Source organism: Marmota flaviventris, chromosome 3 (genome assembly GCF_047511675.1).
Source record: "Marmota flaviventris isolate mMarFla1 chromosome 3, mMarFla1.hap1, whole genome shotgun sequence".
Lineage (NCBI taxonomy): Eukaryota > Metazoa > Chordata > Mammalia > Rodentia > Sciuridae > Marmota > Marmota flaviventris.
This window is the reverse complement of record NC_092500.1, coordinates 39,171,473-39,192,498: the sequence shown is the minus strand read 5'-3', so window position 1 is coordinate 39,192,498 and position 21,026 is coordinate 39,171,473. Positions and strand designations below refer to the sequence as shown.

Genomic DNA, 21,026 nt, shown 5'->3' with positions numbered 1-21,026 from the left:
TGGTCATCAGTATTCACTTAAGTGAGATACTAAACTTATCCAATAGAGGAATCTCAGGATCAGAGAAAGCTAGAAGCAACACTAGATAGCCTCTAACACAGGACTCAAATTGGTGGCTACCAGGTTCTCAGATTTTTCCTCACTAGCACATTAGCTTTCTTATTTGATTTTGTTTTGTCTTTTAAACATAATTTTGAATCATTTTTGAAGGTAAATGTCAGTTTTGTAGGTTCCTAATCTCTGTGTTATCTCCTTTGTTTTTCACTCAGCTGCCTCAAATACTTTTTCCTACCTGCTTGGTCCCCACACTTATTTGAGAAATGAACTCTAGTCCAATAATTAGGTCCTGCATGGTAAAGTAGATATGTAAACAGTCTACTTAGGACAGTACTTATAGTAAAGTATATATTCCCCGGTCCTGAGATTCCCCTAGTGGATAAGTTCAGTGACTCACTTAAGTGAGTGTTAAGGACTTCTAGATGCATCAGAGGCTGGTTTCTCACAACCTTATACTGGCAATGGCCAGTGTTCTGGGCTGTTTCCAGTTGTTAGGTGAGCTCTGTATGCAGGGTCTCTCTGTCTGGTGATGAAGATTTATTGAAAAAATAAGGAAAGTGAGTAAGAAAGGAAGTCATGGCAGCAAAGGAAAGACCAGATTTATAAGCTACATCTACAGTAAATTACAATGGCAGATTCAGTAATCTTGCTTTCTCATGGCTTACTGGCTCCTGTTCACTCACTCTACTTTTCCTTACTAGTTCATACTCCCTAGCATATATTGTATTAAAAATCCAGGAGAAAGAAGATATGATTGGTTCAATTGTTATAATATTGTGGTCCTCAATAGGTTCTCACATCAAGTTCCAGGCTGCTCTGTGGATCAGAGTTATCAAGAATTTTGACCACAATTCATAGTAATAAATATATTTTACATGTGATCTTATGCATACAAGCATGTGCTTTTTAAAGATAATACTTAACCAATCTATGTTTTATCTTCTGATAGGTTCTATTCTTAATTCTATCTTATTCCATTCTACTGTATACATTTAAAAAATTTGTAGTTGTGATGTATGTGCTGAATTGATTTTGTAACTCTGCGAGTTATAAAATAGTACTAAGATCATTACTTCTCAAATTTTAGTGTGCACACAAGTCATCTAGGGATCTTGTTAAAAACACAGTCTGACTGGGTGTGATGGCACATGCCTATAATCCCAGTGAGTCTGAGTTAGGAGGGTCACAAATTCAAGGCCAGCCTCAGCAACTTAGTGAAACCTAGTCTCAAAATAAAATTAAATACAAGTGGGAAATGTGAGGCTAGGAATCTAGTTTGGGGTAGAACACCCTAGAGCCAATCACCAGTACTGAAAACAAGAACAAAAAAACCCAGAATCTGTGCTGGGGTATAGATCAGTGGTAGAGCATATGCTTAGCATGTATCAGGTTCTGGGTTTGATCCCCAACACCACACACATACAAACACACACAGATTCTGATTCAATAGTTTTGGGATAGTTTTGTTTCTAACAGATTTGTAGGAGATGCTAATGCTTGACTACACTTTGAGATGTAAACCTAAACATATTAGTCTTTGGTTCTGATGGCTCATTCCCTGGTTTAATCAGTCAAGGCAAAGTATATTGAGATCTATACACAAGGATCTTTGACCACTGTGGCCATGTTGGGCATTTAAAACAGCATGGATTTTTACCTAGTACAGCAACATTTATTTCAGATCTTGAATGCTATGGTATTCATTCAATGAATATTTATTTATTTATTTATTGAAAACTTACTGTGCTGAGCCCAGTTCTAGAATCAGATAAAGTCCTCTATATTTTACATTTTTATGGGGTGAGCAATTAAATATGTAATTTCAGATTATGGTAAATATAATGAGGAAAAGTGAAATAGACTGAAGACAGAGATAATGGCAGTGTGGGGTGTTATATGTTTTAGATTATGTGTTTGGGCAAAACCTCACTGGATCAGTGATATTTGACAGAGAGATACCCAAATGAAGGGAGACATACATTGGAAAAATCTAGATACAGGACAATCCAGGCAGAGAGAAAAACTCAGGCACTGATCCTGAGGTGACAAAGCAATGGTGATGTTGGCAGGTTTGACTAGAGAGGAACATGAAGGATCAGGTCAGTTAGGTAAGTAGCCCTGATTATACAGTAACTTACAGACTGAGATAAATTTGGAGTTTATTCAAAAGGTAATAGAAAATACTGGGGCGGGGGGTTGAGCATAGTGCTAACATGAAATTTTGGTTTTAAGTGATGACTCTGGTTGGTATGTAATGAATACAAAAGGAGAAGCATAAAGTACAGAGACGTTAGGACACCATAGGAGTAGCACATATTGACTCATGGTGTCTGCTGATAGGATTGTGATCATTTATTTATTTTTTTAGAATGGGATAAATCGAAGTATTTTGCACTGCTAAAGTACTACAAGATTGAAGTTTAGAGATATTCATTTATATTAAGAGTTTTTATTAATAATTAACATCTAACAATGAAGTTTTCCAAATTCAAAAGAAGATGAGTCAGTGAGAAACCGCCTCATCCTTCTGTAAACCAAGATGTCAACCTGAGCTCTGTCCATAATGTCCAGAAACATGAGTAGAAAATTTCATCTGCCTAATCAATAATCAAGTGTTCCATGTCCTGTCATCAACTCAAGCAGAGAATTGGAATGTAGGTTTTGTTTTAATTAATGAAGTAATGTAAAATGGTTAAAACACCATTCCAGGGCTGTGGGTGTAGCTCAGTGGTAGAGTAAGGTTTACTCCCTAGCACCAAACAACATCATCTCTCTCATCTCTCACAGGTGATGATCTGTTCCCTCTGATCTAAATTTGATCTCTCACTTTAAAAACTGCTTATTTCGGGCTGGGGATGTGGCTCAAGCGGTAGCGCGCTCGCCTGGCATGCGTGCGGCCCGGTTCGATCCTCAGCACCACATACAAAAAAAACAAAGATGTTGTGCCCGCCGATAACTAAAAAATAAATATTAAAAAAAAAATTCTCTCTTTACTCTCTGTCTCTCACTCTCTCTTTAAAAAAAAACTGCTTATTTTAAAATAAGCAGTTTTATATTTAAAACTTATTTCCCATATTTTACTAAATCTAATGTGTCATCATGTGGAGGTTGTACCACTATATATTTATCACAGCAGAAGAATAAAACACTGCCAATTAGGTAGATAGACCATAAAATATAAGATGAATCTCAATTTCAGAGATGTTAAAATGTGAAAAGGTCCTTCTTAAAATTGATGAAATATGTATTATTACCACAATCCAGTCTGAAACCTAAAGGCAGTCGGAAACCTAAAGGTCATCATCAGGCTGCCCTCTCTCAATTCTCATGTTCTATCAATAACCAGTCACTGAAATTTCTACTTTCAAAATCTCATAGATTTCTGCCTTATCTTCCAGTCTGGAAAACTCTTTTCTGTTCTAGACAGGAAAACTCCATTAACCATGAAGTTACTCTCCACATTAAAAGGAGAATGATATTCCATAATATAAATTGAATGATACACTACAAAAATATTTTTCTCTAGTTTACTTCAGTAGAAGTTCCAAGTCTCCTCTTCATAATATATTTTAAAATCTTGTCTTTACCTGCTTTTTAAGTAAGTCTGGGTACATACAAACAGACTAGCATGTAAAAATTTATTTTCTTCTTCTATAGTGGCTTCCCTTTTCTCCCTCTTCTGCTTTGAAAATACCTACTTATCCTTTAAGAAACAGCTCAAATATTTCCCTTAGTAAACCTTCTTTGATGCTCTTTATGCCCACTCCCAAAGGATCTAAGTGCTTCTTCCTCTGTACTTTACTTTTATCCTATTTTATAATTGTTACATTTTTGCATGACCTTGATCCTCAAGGTTAATGAACATATTGAGTACATTGTCATTTTCTCAAAATGTGGCATTGGACCTGGCAAGAAAGCAGGCCCTGAGCAAATGTTTGCCAAACGAATAAGTAAATGATGGGAATGTGAAAAAGAACCACCCTTAATAAATAACATGAGACCTAAAAGTTATGAACTATATACATCACTTCATCTTGGAGGAGCAAGTCAGGGTCAAAGAAAAAGGCTTGGTCCCTCCTACTGTCTCAGCCTCCAGTGTAAAGTCCACTGGTGTGGTGTGGGCCCCAGAGCATGAAAGAACTCAAGGACGCTTTGTGTCTTCAGTGTTCCCTGAATCCAGGTTTGTGAGACTAACCAACCGGAGTGATCCAAGAAATTGAGGTGACTTTTTGCCGGCCAACTTTGTAGACTGATAATCAGTTGATTCATATGGCTGTTACTTTTGAAATTATTTTGTGAACTCTCAATCAGAATTTTTAAAAAATCCTAATTGGTAATTTGCAAAGTTAGTCAACAATAGATGAAAAATAAAGATCCCCTGTCAGATTTTTCTATATCATTCTCTTATGAGCTGATGGTCAGAAACCAGAAAATCTCAAAGAAAGCTTAATTGTTCAGCTTTTGTAAAAATTATAAATTATTCTTGGAGTTCATCTAGGGCCAAGGTGATTCCTCCCCCCCCGCCCCCCCCCCATTTTACAACCCTCTATACTTCAGAGTCTCATAGAGTGCCAATACCTTTTTGGGTACTTAATACATGCTGATTGAAAACTGTTGAAAGAAGAAATTTCCTTTGAAAAATTTCCCAACTGGCCAGGCATGGTGGCACATGCCTGTAATCCCAGTGGCTTGGGAGGCTGAGACAGGAGGATCAAGAGTTCAAAGCTAGCCTCATCAACTGTGAGGCACTAAGCAACTCAGTGAGACCCTCTAAATAAAATACAAAATAGGGCTGAGGATGTGGCTCAGTGGTCAAGTACCCCTGAGTTTAAAAAAAAAAAAATCCAACTGTATTTTTGCCTTGGGCCTATTTCTTTCAAATCTAGGTAAATAACAGGGAAAAACATAGCCATTCTCAAACTCCCTAAAATCATGACTGATTTCCCCATGGCTCTAGCTATTACAGTATAAATACTACAGTAAATGTACCAAGTAATGTTCAAAAGGTTGCAGATCAGAAAGCAATAGGCCCATATTAGAGTGAAGATGGGGGTCCTGGGGTTGTAGCTCAGTGGTAGAGTGCTTGCCTAGAATGACGATGGGGCCAAAATTTCTTTTTCTTGTGTGATGATACTTTTGTGTGTCTATAAAGTTGTGAAAGATTTGGGCAGTTAGAGAAAATAGCAGGGCCATTTAAGAAATCAAGGGAGAGGTAAGATAAGACAAGCATGTTCCACCAAATTATCAAAAAATTGCCATTTTGTCATTAAAAATGGTTTAATATCAGCCAATTCATAAGCTTAAACTTCACAGAAAAAAGCTGAAATGGATTAAAAATATTTTAAAAGTAAAAGATATGTTCATGCCACATTAATCTTCTGAAGGGCTCCACAAAAATGAAAGTATCAGTATTAACCAGAGACTATATAGCTTACAGGTTAAAATATAGATTGTTTATCATTGTTATTATTTTTAAAGAGTCTTAAAACTTTTTTTTTTGTACTGGGAATTGAACCCAGAGGCACTTAACCACTGATCTATCTATATTCCCAGCACTTTTTAATATTTTATTTAGAGACAGGGTCTTGCTGAGTTGCTTAGAGCCTTGCTAAATTGCTGAGGCTGGCTTTAAACTCACAATCCTCATGCCTCATCCTACTAAGCTTCTAGATTACAAGTGTGCACCACCACACCCAGCTTAAAATGTTTTAATACACTATATGCATATTTATTTACCCTATACAATATGTTGTTTTGAAATATGTGTACATTGTGGAATGGCTAAGCCAAGTCAATGAACATATATGTATTATCTCACATACTTACCTTTTTGTGATGAAAACACTTAAAATCTACTTTCTCAGCAATTTTCAAGGATACACTTTTATTAATGCTGGGCTCAGTAGCAGCACATGCTTATAATTCCAGCAACTCAGTATGCTGAGGCAGGAGGATCACAAGTTTAAGGCTGGTCTCAGCAATTTTGTAAATCCCTAAGCAATTTGGTGAGACCCTATCTCAAAATAATAAAATAAAAAAAGGCTGGGGATATAGCTTTGTGGTAAAGTGCCCAAGTTCAATCCCCAGTACCAAAACCAAAACAAAAAATATTGCTATTGGCTTACAACAGATCTCTTGAAGTTGTTTCTTCTATCAAACTGAAATTTTGTATCCTTTGACAAATATTTTCCCAACTCCTCCTCCGCCAGCCCCTGGAAATCACCATTCTACTTGCTACACCTATGGGTTCAATTATTTTAGATTTCACATGTATATAAATATACATAAATAAGATCAGTGGCATTTCTTTCTCATCTTGGTTTATTTTATTCCATGTAATGTACTCCAGGTTTGTCCATGTTGTCATAGAAGATATAGTTTCTTCTTTTTTAAAAGGCTGTATTATGTTCCATTGTATGTCTTACATTTTATTTACTCATTAATTTGTTAATGGACACTTAGGATGGTTCCATATCTTGGCTATTGTAAAAAACATATATAATTAATATTGAAATACAGATTTTTTTTTTACATACTGATATCATTTCCTTTGAATTATATACACCCAGTAATGGAACTGCTACATCATATAGTGGTTCTTTAAGATATGAATTTTGAAGTCTGACTTTCTTTCATTGAATCTTGTCTATTCCACTTACTCTGTGTCAAGTAACTTACTTTCTTCTGACTTAGTTTCTGGCTGGGCACAAAATCATGAGCCTCTCAAGCAGGAACAAACTTCATTTTTGAAACTGCCGCCAATGCCCTGTACGCTCCCGGCAAGATTGCCGACCGACCCACGCGGCATTCTCCCGGACCCCCACAGGAAGTCCCTCCTCCGGAATTCCCTCCTACCGCACTTCCCCAACCAATGGGAACTCTCCAGGAGTCCCGTAGCAGGCTGAGGTGGACAGCAGGAGTCCAATATCCATATGAATGCAGATCTTAACATAATCATATCATCTCAATGACTTGCTGGCGTCACCTTTCAACCAAAAATGCCATGCATCATATTACTTGGCTGTGGCTCTTAGCATCTCCCCCCTTCTGTTTAATTAAGCAACAAGCAATGTGGCTAGGGACCGTGCCTGTTAGGTTTGTCCAATTCAACATATGGTTCTTACCCATCATCGGATGAACTGACCTCTAGGCGTCAGCCTCCTGTCTTAGGTTGAGACCACTGCAATTGGATCATACCCGTCACTGACTACCGGTCCAGCATATAGCCATACTTGTGGATAGGCCTATGCACCAGTGGGGGAGTGAGGTTCTTTGCCTCACCTCTGTTGGCCCCCAAATTTGGCCTTGGTGCCGGTGGGGGGGTGAGGTTCTTTGCCTCACCTCTGTTGGTCCCCAAAATTAGACCATCACTAGTAGAAGGGAGGAGGATACAGAAATGCCACGACACCAAGCCAATTGATGGCTCCTTAGGAAAAATTGCATCACTGGTGGCACATCAGCAAAGATACGCCAGCACTACCGTAATTCGCTGCATCAACAGATAGATCACAATGCATACAAGTGATACATAGTCCAGGCAAGTTCTGCAAGCAGTTCAAAGCGGAGGAATCTATCAATATGTCCATTTCCTCCCAAAATAAATCGACTCCTTGAATGAGCATTACTTGTTATTATTCATTGATGAATCAGTTTATACAGTTTGTTGTGATAACTATCGAAGAAACTGTAGTTTGGTTTCATCTTTGTCTTCACCGGCACTAGGATGAAGATAGGAATTCTGACAATGATGCTAAAAAAAAAAAATTATGTAACATTCCAACAGGTACTAAGAAAACAATTTTTTGAACAATTTACATTATCCTGAACAGAATTAATAAATATAATGAAAAGGAAAGGTGAAAGTAAACAAACAGATCTGTTAACCTGCTTATTTGTACACATATTAAAACAATCCTCAACAGCTGTTTACCCAATTTAAATTAAACCATTAAAATCACGTGAATAATAAAAAAAAATTCGGATCCATTTATTCATGAGCACTCCTCATATATGATATATGGACATACGCACATACAGACATACAACACAAAACAGAAGTGTGCACACGTAACATACAACACATAAGACAATAGTAAAGGCCTTGTAGCTTTACCTAGGTGAAATCTCAATTGCAATGTTTAAAAGCTCCACAGTCAAAAAATAAAACTGATCAGAAAAACATTAACCTAGGTCTGTATGAGCTCAAAAATAAAATAGAACTTTATGATGTGGGAAAAAGCAATAATAAAATAGATATTGAAAAAAGCATCCTGGTTAATCACTGTCGCAGATGTAAGAATAGCCAAGCTGGAGCTCTGGATATCAGCTGTTATGGATTTGAGTCAAATCATCTTCTTTTTGGTCTGTAGAAATTGTTTTGGTTAGTCTCTCTGGAATCCAAATCAGCTGCTGTTCTCCCTGTGGAAACACACAAACAGAACCCCGACTCCAGACAATCACTGGGTCAGGACCTTTCCATTGTCCTGTTAGAATATCTTTCCAAAGTACCTTAGGCTTATGTACATTTTTTGGATACAAATGTCTTTCCGCAGCACTAAGCCCTGATGAATCTAAATTTAAAAAGTTTAGAGTAAAAATGGTTATTTTAAGTTTATCTTTGGGGGATATATACCCCTTTCCAATTCCCTCCTTTTGTTTTAATAAGTACATTTTAATAGTTTGATGAGCTCTTTCAACTATGCCTTGTCCCTGTGGATTGTATGGAATTCCTGTTATGTGAGTAATGCCAAATGATGAGCAAAATTGTTTAAAACAGGTAGAAGTATAACCAGGACCATTATCTGTTTTTAACTGTTTTGGAACGCCCACAGTGGCAAAATTTTGTAAGCAATGAGCTATAACATCTTTAGTTTTTTCTCCGGCATGAAGGGAGCCCATCAAAAATCCGGAAGAAGTATCAACTGTAACATGTAAATATTTTAATTTTCCAAATTCTGGCAAGTGTGTGACATCCATCTGCCAAATATGATTAGGTATCAGTCCTCTAGGATTGACTCCAAGATTAACTTGTGGTAAAAAGGTCACACAACTTTGACATTGTTTTATTATATGTCTGGCTTGTTCTTTAGTTATTTTAAAATGCTTTTGTAAAGTATTAGCATTGACATGGAACCTTTTATGAAAATTTATAGCTTCTTCTATTGTGGAGAAAATATGTATGTCATGTGTAGATTTATCTGCTAATTCATTGCCCAAACTAAGGGCTCCAGGCAATCCTGTATGTGCCCTGATATGTCCTATAAAGAATGGATCTTTTCTGTCCCAGATTAGACTTTGTATAGTGGAAAACAAAGAGAAAACAGTAGAAGAAGGGGAAATCCTACCAGCATCTTCAAGGGATACTATAGCATTAACTACATACTGACTATCAGAAAATAAATTAAATACAGAATCTTTAAACATCACAAAAGCTTGTAATACTGCATTAAGCTCTACCTTTCGAACTGATTGTTTGGGTACTAAAAATGTAAAAGTTTTATCAGGGGTAACTACTGTTGCTGTACCATTATTTGACCCATCAGTGAATATATTTGGAGCATTCATGATAGGGGTTTTTCTTGTTATTTTTGGAAAAACTACAGGATGCTTAGACCAAAAAGACAACCAAGGATTAGATGTTAAGTGATTATCAAATGAAACATTAGATTTACACATGATTATTGCCCAAGTATTTAACTCATTAGCTAACTCATCAATTTGATCCATAGTATACGGAGTAATAATTTTATTGGGAGAAATCCCAAACACTCCCTTTGCTGCTCTTATTCCTTTGAGTATTGATTGTCCTATAGCCTCAGGATACCTAGTAAGAATAGTGTTAGGAGAATAAGATAAATGTATCCACAATAATGGACCTTCTTGCCAAAATACTCCTGTAGGAATATTTTTTGTTGGTAGTACAATAAATAATAAAGGCAAACTTGTATCAATTCTATCCAAATGTATATTTTCCATATATGTTTCAATGATTTTTAATGCCTTTCTTGCTTCAGGTGTTAACATGCAGGGTGAATTTGGATCTGATGGACCTTTTAGGATATCAAATAAAGGTCCTAGCTCTCCTGTTGGTATGCCTAGATAAGGCCTTATCCAATTTATGTCTCCCAATAACTTTTGAAAGTCGTTAAGTGATTTGAGTTGATCTACTCGTATTTGAATTTTTGGTGGACAGACCATGGTTGAGGATAATAGAACTCCTAAATAATTAATTGGAAGATTTAATTGTACTTTATCTATTGCTATCTCTAGATTATAATTTTTTAATAAATTTGTAAGTGTGGCATAACATTCTAGCAATGTGTTTTTATCTTTATGTGCCAATAACACATCATCCATATAGTGAAATATTTGTAGTTCAGGATTTTGATTTCTAAGTGGCTGGATTGCTTTGTTAACATAAATTTGACACATAGTTGGACTATTAGCCATCCCTTGAGGGAGTACTTTCCATTCATATCTCTGATCAGGACCTTCATGATTTGGTGCAGGGATAGTAAATGCAAAATGTGGACTATCCTCAGGATGAATTGGAATTGAAAAAAAACAATCTTTAATATCTATAGCTAAAACATACCAGGTTTTTGGTAAAGCAGACAATTGGGGAATCACTGATTGAGCAGGTCCCATAATAACCATCTCATTATTAATGGCTGTTAAATCTTGCAATAATCTCCATTTACCAGATTTCTTTTTAATGACAAAAATGGGAGTATTATGGGGAGATACGGAAGGTTGTATATGTCCCTCTGCTAATTGTTGTTTGACCAGGCTGCTTGTATCTTTTCTTTAGTCAGGAGCCTCTGAGGAACCCACACTGGTCTTTCTGATTTCCAAGTAATTTTGATTGTCTCAGTGGCCCTTTCTGAAAACCCAATCCATGTCTGTTTATTCCTTGATCTATTTGAATTGGTGCTGTCATACCTTGTTCTTGTTCTCTTAATCTTTTTTCTTTCCTAAAGCCTTGTCTAGCCCTAGTAGTGGGCGCGTTAGGATTGATGTTATTTGTTAATGTCAAACCTAATTGATCTAGGACATCTCGTCCCCATAAATTTATAGGAAGATGATCCAATACATAGGGCTGTATAGTTCCTTCACATCCTTTAGGATCCTTCCAATCTAATACCATTGCACTTCTATGGGAATTAGTTGCCACTCCTAGGCCTCGAAGCGTTTGAGTGGCTTGTTGTAATGGCCAATGTTTTGGCCATTCTTGACGAGATATGGTGCTAAGGTCAGCACCTGTGTCCAGTAGCCCATTAAATTCATGTCCTTGAATATTTAGTTTTAGCATTGGGCGAGAATCTAAATTTAAAGACAGCATAGCCCAATCCACACCTGTGGAGCCTAATCCCCTGGAACCTGTTTCTACAGAACGACTGGAAAATTTATCATGCAGGCTGGGTATTATTAATAACTGTGCTATTCTATCTCCTGGTGAAATTACTGATATACCTCTTGGAGAACTAGCTATAATTTTTATTTCACCTTCATAATCGGGATCAATTACCCCAGGACTTATCATAAGTCCTTTTAGTGTAGAAGAACTGCGTCCCAATAATAAGTCTACTGTTCCTTGGGGAAGAGGTCCTTTTACTCCTGTGGGAATGATTTGAACTCCCATCTCTGGAGTTAGTACTGCTCTGGCCGAGGCGCAGATGTCCAACCCTGCACTCCCTCTAGTTTGTCTGATGAGGGATTTAATGGATAATGTGTCCTGGGCACTACCCTGATGGTGTTGCTGGGTTCCTCCATTGCCCCGTATATTTGTGGTTGGGCCCCGGAGCATTGGGCCCCCCAGTCCGTTTTTTGGCAATGGAGCCTGATGCCTTTCTCCACGATATCGTGGAAACACTTGGTCCTTGTTCGTTTTTTGATAATGGAGTACCCTCTATGGTGGTTTGAGAACGGCATTCATTAGCCCAATGTCTCCCTCTACGGCATCGTGGGCAAATATCTGGTATTCTATTCCTTTGATACCTAGCTTTGTTAAACCCTCCTCCTATGGGGCAACTTCTTTTAAAATGTCCTGTTTGTTCACAATTGTAGCATGTTTTTGGCCTGGCATCTAAAGCCTGTTGTACTGCTGCCAAGACTTGCCCTTGTTCATTAATGTCTCTACATAATTTAATATATGTGTTTAAATCTTCATGTCTCCATGGTCTAATGACCTCTCTGCAGCAACGATTTGCTTGGTCATAAGCCAGTTGTTTTATAAATGGCATTGCTTATTCTGTATCCCCAAAAATTCTGAAAGCCATTTGAATAAGCCTGTCTACAAATTCAGCGTAAGGTTCATTAGTTCCTTGTATTACCTTAGATAATTGTCCTTGTAAATCTCCATGTCCCTGTAAAGTTTTCCATGCCCTAACCGCATCTACAGCAATTTGTGCGTATATGCCAGGATCATATTCAATTTGTTGCCGTTGACCCTCATAAGGTCCTTTTCCTAACAACATGTCTAGATTTCTTTGAGGGTAACCGGCTGCTGCATTTCGCCTAGCTGTCTCCGTGCAAAATTCCTCATTGGCAACCTTCCATAACAAATATTTTCCTCCATTTAGCACAGATCGACACATGTTAGCCCAATCTACTGGCATCATGTCCAAGTTGGTAATGGATTCGACCATGCTCACAGTGAAGGGTGCTTGCGGACCATAGGTTGTCATAGCCTCCTTTAATTGCTTCACTGTTTTGAAATCTAAAGCACGGTGAATTCGTTGCCCTCCTGCCTGCTCAAGTACAGGGCATGCTAATCTTTGGGGTCCTGCCTCAGGATTCCGTCCATCAACTACGGGAGTTGAGGGCCACTCAGCTGTAGATGGAGCTGTTGGTTGAATTACGCCCTCTGGTGATAGAACAGAGTTAGTAGCAGCCTCCTGTTGTAGCTCCTCACCTGATGGTTGTTTGTCCTTCAAGCTTTCTTCCTTTAAATTTTCCTCTGTCTGACTAGCTCGAGAGACCTTCTCTTTTGCTTGACCTAACATGTTTTCTACCATAGTCTGGACCTCTAACAATTTACTTAACAGTCTTTTGGTTTGTTTTTTACTAATTTCTAATCTACTATAAAGGTAACACAACCCAATAAGATAACATAAAACAAAACCGAAACAGAATGAAACAAAAACAGAACAAAAAATCGTTGTATCAATTTTCTCTTTCTCAGGGCTGAACAACTTCAAACCTTGAGCCAACCATTTTTCCCAGTTTGCCTGAGAAAGTTTTAATGATAGGCAGCTTGAAACAAAAACAAAATAAATCAAAACAAGAACACATTGTTTTTTGAAATGGTCACCCATTCTCTCGCCTTCCCTCAGGGGCAAGCAATTTTACTCACCTCCAAGCTTCAGGCGTCCCCCGCACGGGCCACCAATTGCCACAGTCTGGCTGGGCACAAAATCACGAGCCACTCATGCAGGAACAAACTTTATTTTTGAAACTGCCGCCAATGCCCTGTACGCTCCCGGCAAGATTGCCCACCAACCCACGCGGCATTCTCCCGGACTCCCACAGGAAGTCCCTCCTCCAGAATTCTCTCCTACCGCACTTCCCCAACCAATGGGAACTCTCCAGGATTCCCGTAGCTAGCCGAGGTGGACAGCAGGAGTCCAATATCCATATGAATGCAGATCTTAACATAATCATATCATCTCAATGGCTTGCTGGTGTCACCTTTCAACCAAAAATGCCATGCATCATATTACTTGGCTGTGGCTCTTAGCACACCTGAATAAGGGGAAAATGATAATACTTCATTTGGTTTGTGTAAGATAAATGGGATGAAACTATAAAGAGCTTAGAACTGTGCTTAGCATATAACGATTTTCTACTAGATGGATGTTATCCCCACTAGACCTTTTCAGTCAAAAAAGAAAACTATGACCATAGCAGTCATGATGTAGGGGGAAATAAGAATCTGGAGTTTCTAATTATTTTTATAGATATTCCAGGGGAGATCAGACTTAGGGGTTAAACACATCTGGGTTTGTCTTTGGAAGGATTTCTTTACCTTTTCTAAGCATTGTCTTTTTCATCTGTAAAATGGGCAAAAAAATGTATTTAATTCATATATTTGTTGTAAAAAAATAAAGGAAATTATTTTTTAAAATCCTCAACCAAAATCTTATAAAGTACTTAATTAGTGGTAGCTATTACTATTAATAGTTAAGTACATTGACCTGTATGCTACAGATGTTTCTTCTAAAATTATCTAATTGTTTAAAAAAAGCTTAAAATGTTGTTTATTTCACAAACCTGTCCTTAAATATTCAGTAGTTGTCTAATGCCTAGTTAATTCTTTAAAAAGCTAATTAGACATTTAAAGAATATATAAATTCTGGAAGGACTCCATTTTATATAATTCAAATATATGAAGAATTTAGTAATTTGTAAATGAGGATCATATAGAAACATTAAAAATATTACTTAACATACTAATAAAAACCACAATTTCTAGTTATAAAGTTCTGTGTGACAGAAATATAAAAACTTGAAACAAAATACTTTTTGGTCTTCTGGTAAACAAAAGCACATTTTGATGAGTAGAGTATGTCAATGAAGAGAGGCAACACACGATTGATAGATGCCTAGTAAAGGGGATGCCATGTGTCTGAGGGGTGGCTCATGATCCAAATCCCTATATTGTGTTTCTATTTAGCTTTGGCACAGTTATGCTGATTCACAGTCTTCAACTCCAAGGAGACAATCTTTGAACTAGAATGTTTTTACATATGATGAGATTCAAATGGTCAGAATGAAAGACCAAGGATATTTGCTAAATTTGGTGAGAGAAGTAGAATACAAACAAGAAAAGACTGACTCAGATTGAGTTTTCAAATTATTGTGAGAGGTGTTTGTCTAGAATGACACTCCCAGAGACCTATATGTTTAAAAAGAAAAATAATGAATTCAAAGATGATACAGTTGCTATGCATTTGATTAATGAAAAGGACAACACTAATGGTTAAAGGAAAAGTTCTTTTATATAACTTGAAAATGTAGAAATTGATGTACAACCTCCTAACACTTCATTGACCAGGAATGTGTTTTCCCCTGAGGCTCAAGAGCTTTAAAGCCACATGAAATATTTCATTGTCTTGTTGATTCATAATGCTGGCACAACTTACATCACACTCAATTAAAGAACAGTGCCGTTTCTACACATCATCCTCCCACAGAGAAACTGAGGAACATGAAGGCAATTGACATTGTCAGAAGTAAAATCTTTGCTTCTTTATCAAATACTTTTATTCACTTATTGTTTATCTGTACCTGTTTAGCTTTGGTTTGCATTAGGCAGATGGTGCCCAGAGGTCCTTTTAAAAGCATGTATTTTGATTGCAAAAGGACTAAATCAGTATTGTAGAGTGATTAAAGTTTATTATTTGGTTTTAGACAAAAGTTTTTCAAATTCAAAACCTAGCTTATTTATTTTGAGTCTATAAGTGTCAGTTTCCTGATTTGCAAAATAGGGATAATAATAATAATATTTACTGCATTTGATTGTTGAGAATATAACTGCATTTAAGCCAATAAACACAGTATCAGGCATATAGTAAAAACTAAAAAGCTCATTCTTTCTGAGTTTTTTATTAGATACTATTTGGAGAATTGTAGGAATTGTGGGAAAACATTTACTTATTAAGATGAGAGCTCAAATCTTTCTTGCTTCATAGAGTCCTTAAGCAAGAACAATCTCTTCTGTATTTGATCTTAATCACATAGTTTGAAATACCTTTATTATTATTTTCTACAGTAGGTAGATACTGTGATCTCAAAAAGACCAGAAATGAGATTTCCAATTCTGGGAAGATAGTCTAAACATAATTTTCCATACTGATACTACTAAGTAAACTCAAAACTCTGGTATTATCTATAAGACAATCTCTGAATAGTATAGAGAAGGAAGAACAATTGGGGATCTTGAGACTCAAGGAATGACACAGTAGTAATTTTTTGTTTGCTTTCTTTTTGTTTTATATATCTTGAATCATTTGCAAGAGAAGTGCATGACCCAAAAATTCCAATAGGCACAGACTGAGAAGGAATGGCCCCTAAAAAGATTGCTTTCTTTAACTAAAGGACAAGAAAGGGGAAATACAGAAAGGTAGAAACCTTGAGACAATAACCAGAGACAGAGAAGAACATTGTAAAGGGGGGAAAAAGTTAATTCACTACAAAGACGTGACAGTCCTAAATATTTGTGCACCAATAAACATATTTGCAATATGTGTAAAGAAGAAAACAGAATTGAATAGAAATATAGGAAAATCTACAATAATATCTGTGGAAAATTCAACACCTTTCTCTTAATAGAGGCTAGAACAACTAGGTAGGAAATCAGTAAAGATACAGAACTCAATAGCATTATCAACCAACAACACTCTATACCTGACAACAATAAAATACTCATTCAGATTCCCATAGAATTTCATATACCAAAATAGATTATACCAAGACATATGATATCCTAGGCCTTAAAACAAATATCACCAAATTTAAAATTATATGGAATATGTTCTCTGACTACTGTGGATTCAATAATAGAAAGATAACAGGAAAATCTCAAAACACATGGATATTAAACAATATTATTCTAAGTAAACAATGCATAAGTGAGGAAATATCAAGGGAAACAAAAATTACATTAAACTAAATGACAATGAAGACAAAACATATCAAAATTTACAGGACACAGCTAAAACAGTGTTGACAAGAAATTTAAGCATTAAAAGCATACATTATAAAAGACAAAAATGTCTAAAATCTTCTAGCTGAAGAACCCCCCCCCACCCGCCACAAAGACCAAAGCAAACAGGAGTAAGGAAATAATAAAGAGAAAAAAGCAGAAATCAACAAAATTGGAGGCAGAAAAACAATAAAGTCAGTGAAATCAAAAGCAAAAAAAAAAAAAAAAAGCAAAAAAATCAGTGAAACAGTATTGTTTTCTTAAAAGTATCATCCAGGGGCTGGGGTTGTGTCTCAGTGGTAGAGTGCTCATCTTGCATACGTGAGGCACTGGGTTTGATCCTCAGCACCACATAAAAAAATAAATAAATAAAATAAAGATATTGTGTCCATCTGCAACTGAAAAAAATTTTTTTAAAAAAGATCAATCAATCCTTTAGGTGGAACGAAAAAGAGAAGACATAAACGATAAATTTGTTAAAATGTTAATTACTATCATGAATGAAACAGGGATATCATATAGACCTTGTAGACATCAAAAAAAAAACCAAGGAATTAAGAACTATACCTTCATCAATTAGAATTCTTTGAAAAACTTACCTAATATGAGAGATGATTTGAGTAGACTATAACTGTTAAGGAAATGGAATTTGTTTTTAAAACTTCTCCAAAAGAAATATCTAGGCCTATATATTTTCACTGAAGAATATTTTGTTTACAGGCTTTTTGAGGAAATTCAGAAGGTTGGAGCCAAATATTTGTCCCCCTCTGAACAGAAAAAAGAGGTACATATAGATAAAATTATGGAAAAATGGATTCACAATCAATGATGATTTTAGAAGTTATTCTAATGGTAAGTCAGTAGTTTCTGAACTGCACCAAAAAGGGGGAATTACCTTCAGAATTACAGGGAATTTTTTATAAAAAAAGAGGTGAATGCTAAAGCACCACACCAAGAAAAAAAAAATGCACAGTTTTCTTTTTTTTCCCCCGGGACTGAATATTGAACCCAAAGCCTTCTATGTGCTAGACAGGTTCTCTACCACTAAGCTACCTTTCCAGCCCAGTTTTCCTTTTTATTTAAAAAATTTTTTTAGCATTTTTTAAATTATAAGGAAATGTTATACAGGTAAATAACAATAAATATGGGGCTGGGGTTGTGGCTCAGTGGTAAAGTGCTTGACTGGCACTTGTGAGGGACTGGGTTCCATCCTCAGCACCCTATAAAAATAAATAAAACAAAGGTATTGTGTCCATCTATAACCAAAATAATAATAACAATAACAGCAACAATAAACATATAAAAAGTTAAAGCACAATAATACTAAAAGCTTCTTGTTAGCTGACCATATGGAGGTTCCTAGAGGTTGACATGCTAAGAGAGGGCATGAAAGATCTGCACCTTTTTTCCTATATGTTAACCTGTGCATCTCTTCCTTCATCTGTATCCTTTGTAGTTGATTGGTAAATGAGTAGTGGGTTCCAGTAAGCATGGGTATGTATCAGCAGACAGGTGAATGAAAAGAGGAATGTATAGCCAAAATTGTATAGTTTTTGGTAGACGTAACAGATATTAGAGATGATTGTGTGATGTACCTCAAATAAATTCAAGAAGTAGTAAATAAGAAGTGATCAGATAAAGAAGAGGATGGTTTGGGTAGTGAGGTCCTGGGTTCCATCCCGGGCACTATAAAAAAAGAGGAGGAAAAGGCAAAAAGATTACCAACTCATCTATTTCCTATCCATTCCAGTAATCAACAAACAAATTGCAAGAAGAATTAAAGTTCTTTAAAATGCAATAGTGTAAGATAATCAACTTACTGAATTGATTATCAACTTTGGGTGCTTCTACAATAGTGTAAGTATTAAATGAAGAAGAAGTAAACATCGATACAGATGCTCTTTCAGAATCCTTCAAGTAAAACATTTGACTTCACTCTTTTGAGGGATTAGCACTTTTGGAAATCAGGTTGGGTTGTGAAACCAGCAAAAGGAGATCACATAAATCCACTTTTGGAGATAGCAGAGATTGCAAAAAGAGCATTTCAAGATATATGCAACTTGGCCTGAGAAAGAAGTTTTAAGTCTCAATTGACCTTTATGAAATTGTCAAAAACACCATTGTTCCATAAAAATGGAGTGAAAAAAAAATAGACACTTGAACTGTTTGAAAAATGTATTAGTTACAGATTTGGGAAATAAAGTTCTGCTCCATATTGAAGGGGAAAAAAAACCAAAGTAGGGGTTATTATCATGGTTAATCTTCAATTGCCAAGGAAACTATTAGAGCTTTCTTTGCTTTCTGCTGCCATGTCCTGAGCTGCTTTCCTCCACCACACCCTTCCATCTTGATATTCTGCCTCATTTTGGGCCCAGAGCAATGAAGATGGACATCTATGGACTGAGACCTCTGAAGGAGTGAGGCCCATATAAACTTATCATCCTCAAATAAATAAAAAAAGAAAGAAAGAAACCTATTGGAATCTAAGACTCAATTAATGAAGCTTTGCATCAAGAAAAGATGAGTCTGAAGTCCAAAGTGAAACAGGTAAAGAACTTTTGTTAAGCCTAAGATTTAGGCCAGGAGAGTCCACAGTGTTTGTTGCATACTCCTCTTCTCATTGTCTTTTTTCTTGACACATTTTCACACACTTTGGAATTTAGTCCTGTTTACCCATGTATTATAAACGATATTATGAAGGATACAGATGAAGAGATGCAATATCAAGTAAGTGATGTTGATTTCAGCATGACTGACAGAAGCTCTACTTTGTTATTATGCTGTATAATGCTATATGTTGTATTTGTTTTATTTTGTTTTTTGGTAGTGGGGTTGAACTCAGAGGCACTCTACCACTGGGCCACATACCCAGCCCTATTTTGTATTTTATTTAGAGACAGGATTTCATGAGTTGCTTAGCACCTCGCTAAATTGCTGAGGCTGGCTTTGAACTCTCAATCCTCCTGTCTTAGTCTCCTGAGCTGCTGGGAGTACAGGTGTGTACCACCATGCCCAGCATATATGCTGTATTTAATAAACTAGTTTATTAAAAGTTTAGTTAAGGGCTGGGGTTGTGGCTCAGTGGTAGAGAGCTTGCCTAGCATGTGTGAGGTACTGGGTTCGATTATCAGCACCACATATAAATAAGTGAATAAAATAAAAAGGTCCATCAACATCTAAGAAAATTTTTTTTTAAAGTCTATTTAAATATAGTTTATTAAATCTTTTCAGTTCTTTGGTACATACCAAAGAAATGTTCGGATAGCGTCTCCACAGCAGCAAACCCAACATTTTGTAAGAAATTAGCAATTTCTTGGCAAAGAAAATTGATTTTGTCCTAAATTTTTACTGTTTTTTAAATAATATTAATTAATTTATTTTAATCAGGTATATATAACAGCAGAATGCATTTTGATTCATTGTACACAAATAGAGCACAACTTTTCATTTCTCTGGTTGTACGTGAGGTAGCGTCACACCATATATGCAGTCATACATGTACCTAGGGTAATGATGCCCATCTCATTCCACCATTTTTCTAGGACCCATTTCCCCTCCCCACCATTTGCTTCCCTTTGCCCAATCAGAGTTCCTCCATTTTTCCCACCTCCCCACTTCATTATGGATCAGCATCTATCTACTTGTCAGAGAGAACATTTGGCCTTTGTTTTTTTGGGGGGGATTTTGCCTTATTATTTTTGAGCTAAATTTGTGTTTTAGAATGTTTGTTTCTATAATATTTTTATTTCATAGAAATGACTTTTTGTGAGATAGTCCTTGTGTCCTTCTAGATCAAAAATATACACTGTGAAAAATCATTTATGGGCATAATGAACCCAAGGCAACAACAGTATTTTAAATATCACTTGCTTCCTCTTGACATGATTGTTGTTGACTCAAAAAAAGCATTGTCTATATCTGGCATTACTCTTTTTTTAATATTTATTTTTTAGTTGTGGTTGGACACAATATCTTTATTTATTTATTTTTATGTGGTGTTGGGGATCAAACCCAGGGCCTCGCCTGTGCTAGGCGAGCACTCTACCGCTGAGCCCTGGCATTACTCTTAATGAGAATTTGCATGTTTATTGAACATTGTTGCTTGAATAAATATATATATAAAGGTAGTGATACAATCACTGGTTAAGAATGTGTTATATTGGGCTGGGGATGTGGCTCAAGTGGTAGCGCGCTCGCCTGGCATGCGTGCGGCCCGGGTTCGATCCTCAACACCACATACAAACAAAGATGTTGTGTCCACTGA

The 21,026-nt window shown here is 36.4% G+C and overlaps 1 pseudogene; it reads left to right on the top strand.

Annotated features, from left to right (window-relative positions):
* Positions 1 to 17,572: 17,572 nt before the first annotated feature.
* Positions 17,573 to 20,068, top strand: LOC114082573 (A-kinase anchor protein 7-like; annotated as a pseudogene).
* Positions 20,069 to 21,026: the final 958 nt, after the last annotated feature.